The following is a 3,823-nucleotide window of genomic DNA, read 5'->3' on the forward strand; positions in this document are numbered from 1 at the left end:
AGTTCTTAACTGAATTCTTGCAGATCTGTGATACTGTTAAGACCAATGGGGTTGATCCCGAGGTCTATAGGCTTATGCTTTTCCTGTTTGCTGTAAGAGACAGAGCTAGAGTATGGTTGGACTCTCAACCTAAAGATAGCCTGAACTCTTGGGATAAGCTGGTCACGGCTTTCTTAGCCAAGTTCTTTCCTCCTCAAAAGCTTAGTAAGCTTAGAGTGGATGTTCAAACCTTCAAACAAAAAGAAGATGAGTCCCTCTATGAAGCTTGGGAGAGATACAAAGAACTCACCAAAAAGTGTCCTTTTGACATGCTTTCAGAATGGACCATCCTGGATATATTCTATGATGGTCTATCTGAGCTATCAAAAATGTCACTAGACCATTCTGCAGGTGGATCCATTCACCTAAAGAAAACGCCTACAGAAGCTCAAGAACTCATTGACATGGTTGCAAATAACCAGTTCATGCACACTTCTGAAAGGAATCCTGTGAGTAATGGGACGCCTATGAGGAAGGGAGTTCTTGAAATTGATACTCTGAATGCCATATTGGTTCAGAACAAAATATTGACTCAGCAAGTAAATATGATCTCTCAGAGTCTGAATGGATTGAAGGAATCATCCAACAGTACTAAAGAAGCATCTTCTGAAAAAGAAGCTTACGATCCTGAGAACCCTGCAATAGCAGAGGTGAATTACATGGGTGAACCCTATAGAAACACCTATAATCCCTCAAGAAAAAATCATCCAAATTTCTCATGGAAGGATCAACAAAAGCCTCAACAAGGCTTTAGTAATGGTGGAAGAAACAGGTTTAGCAATAGAAAGCCTTTTCTATCATCCACTCAGCAACAGACAGAGAATTCTGAGCAGAATCCATCTAGCTTAGCAAATATAATCTCTGATTTATCTAAGGCCACTTTAAGTTTCATGAATGAAACAAGGTCCTCCATTAGAAATTTGGAGGCACAAGTGGGCCAGCTGAGTAAAGGAGTCACTGAAACCCCTCATAGTACTCTTCCAAGCAATACAGAAGAGAATCCAAAAAGAGAATGCAAGGCCATTGATTTAACCATCATAGCCGAACCTACAAGGGAGGGAGAGAACGTGAATCCTAGTGAGGAAGACCTCCTAGGACGTTTAGTGACCAATAAGGAGTATCCCTTTGAGGACCTAAAGGAATCTGAGGCTTACCTAGAGACCATAGAGATTCTATTAAACCTTCTTCTGCCCTTCATGAGCTCTGATGAGTATTCTTCTTCCGAAGAGAATGAAGACGTTACTGAAGAGCAAGTTGCTAAGTACCTTGGTGCAATCATGAAGTTGAATGCCAAATTATTTGGTAATGAGACTTGGGAAGATGAACCTCCCTTGCTCACCAATGAACTGAATGCATTGGATAGGCAGAAATTACCTTAAAAGAAATAGGATCCTGGTAAATTCCTAATTACCTGTAACATAGGCACCATGACCTTTGAAAAAGCTCTGTGTGACCTAGGGTCAGGAATAAACTTAATGCCACTATCTGTAATGGAGAAACTTGGGATCTTTGAGGTGCAAGCTGCCAGAATCTCATTAGAGATGGCAGACAACTCAAGAAAATAGGCTTATGGACTAGTAGAGGACGTGTTAGTAAAGGTTGAAGGCCTTTACATCCCTGCTGATTTCATAATCCTAGACACTGGGAAGGATGAGGATGAATCCATCATCGTTGGAAGACCCTTCCTAGCCACAGCAAGAGCTGTGATTGATGTGGACAGAGTAGAATTGATCCTTCAACTGAATGAGAACAACCTTGTGTTTAAAACTCAAGGATCTCCTTCTGTAACCATGGAAAGGAAGCATGAAAAGCTTCTCTCACTGCAGAGTCAACCAAAGCCCCCATTGTCAAACTCTAAGTTTGGTGTTGGGAGGCCACAACCAAACTCTAAGTTTGGTATGGAACCCCACATTCAAACTCTAAGTTTGGTGTTGGGAGGTTCCAACAATGCTCTGAACATCTGTGAAGCTCCATGAGAGCTCACTGTCAAGCTATTGACATTAAAGAAGTGCTTGTTGGGAGGCAACTCAATGTTATTTAATCATATCTATTTTATTTTCTTTTTGTTATTTCGTGTTTTATTATGTTGATGATCATGTAGAGTCACAAAAACTACTAAAAAATAAAAAACAGAATGAAAAACAGTATTAAAAATAGCACACCCTAGAGGAGGAGCATTCTGGCATTTAAACGCCAGAAATAAGCATCTGTCTGGCGTTTAACGCCAAAAACAAGCATCAAGCTGGCGTTTAACGCCAGAAATAAGCATCTACCTGGCGTTAAATGCCAGAAATAGGCTACATTTGGGTGTTTAACGCCAGAAACAAGCAGCAGTCTGGCGTTAAACACCAGGATTGCACAGCAAGGGCATTTTACATGCCTAATTGCAGCAGGGATGTTAAGTCCTTGGCCCCACTGGATCTGTGGACCCACAGGATCCCCACCACTTCTTCTCTCTTCTTCACACCTTTTCATAACTCTCTTCCCCAAATACCCCTCACCAATCAACTCAATCACTCTTCCCCATCACCTCTTCACCACTCACATCCATCACTCTTCCCCAAAAACCCCACCTACCTTCAAATTCAAAATATTTTCCCTCCCAAACCCAACCCTAATGGCCGAACCCTTAACCCTCCCCCACTCCTATATAAACCCCTCATTCCTTCTTCATTTTCACACAGCACAACCCTCTCTTCTCCCCCTTGGCCGAATACACCCTTCTCTCCCTCTCTTTTATTTCTCTTCTTCTTCTCCTTCTTTCTTTCTTCTTCTGCTCGGGGACAAGCAAACATTTTAAGTTTGGTGTGGTAAAAGCATTGCTTTTTGTTTTTTCATAACCATTAATGGCACCTAAGACCAGAGAAACCTCTAGAAAGAGGAAAGGGAAGGCAATTGCTTCCACCTCTGAGTCATGGGAGATGGAGAGATTCATCTCAAAGGTCCATCAAGACCACTTCTATGAAGTTGTGGCCAAGAAAAAAGTGATCCCTGAGGTTCCTTTCAAGCTCAAAAAGAATGAGTATCTGGAGATCCGACTTGAGATCCAAAGAAGAGGTTGGGAAGTTCTCACCAACCCCATTCAACAAGTCGGGATCCTAATGGTTCAAGAGTTCTATGCAAACGCATAGATCACTAGGAACCATGATCAAAGTGTGAACCCGAATCCAAAGCATTGGCTTACCATGGTTCGGGGGAAATACTTAGATTTCAGTCCGAAAAATGTAAGGCTGGCGTTCAACTTGCCAATGATGGAAGAAAACGCACGCCCCTACACTAGAAGAGTCAACTTTGATCAAAGGTTGGACCAAGTTCTCATGGACATATGTGTAGAAGGAGCTCAATGGAAAATTGACTCAAGAGGCAAGCCGGTTCAATTGAGAAGACTGGACCTTAAGCCTGTAGCTAGAGGATGGTTGGAGTTTATTCAACGTTCAATCATTCGTACTAGCAACCGGTCTGAAGTTACTATAGACCGGGCCATCATGATTCACAGTATCATGATTGGGGAGGAAGTGGAAGTTCATGAGATTATACCTCAAGAACTCTACACGGTGGCTGACAAGTCCTCTACTTTGGCAAGGTTAGCCTTTCCTCACCTCATTTGAAACCTCTACAATTTGGCTGGAATTGACATAGAGGGAGACATCCTCATTGAAAAGGATAAGCCCATCACTAAGAAAAGGATGGAGCAAACAAGAGATCATGGACCTCAACAGGAGCATGAGAAAATTCCTCTCCATGAAATCCCTGAGATGCCTCAAGGGATGCAATTTCCTCCACA

General features: G+C 42.3%; 1 non-coding gene across 1 annotated transcript; it reads right to left on the bottom strand.

Annotated features, from left to right (window-relative positions):
• Nucleotides 1–206: 206 nt before the first annotated feature.
• LOC112731972 (small nucleolar RNA R71) lies at nt 207–314 on the bottom strand. Its single transcript, XR_003167716.1, has one exon. It is a non-coding gene; the product is annotated as a small nucleolar RNA R71 (small nucleolar RNA).
• Nucleotides 315–3,823: the final 3,509 nt, after the last annotated feature.

The sequence above is a fragment of the Arachis hypogaea genome, chromosome 12 (assembly GCF_003086295.3).
Source record: "Arachis hypogaea cultivar Tifrunner chromosome 12, arahy.Tifrunner.gnm2.J5K5, whole genome shotgun sequence".
Lineage (NCBI taxonomy): Eukaryota > Viridiplantae > Streptophyta > Magnoliopsida > Fabales > Fabaceae > Arachis > Arachis hypogaea.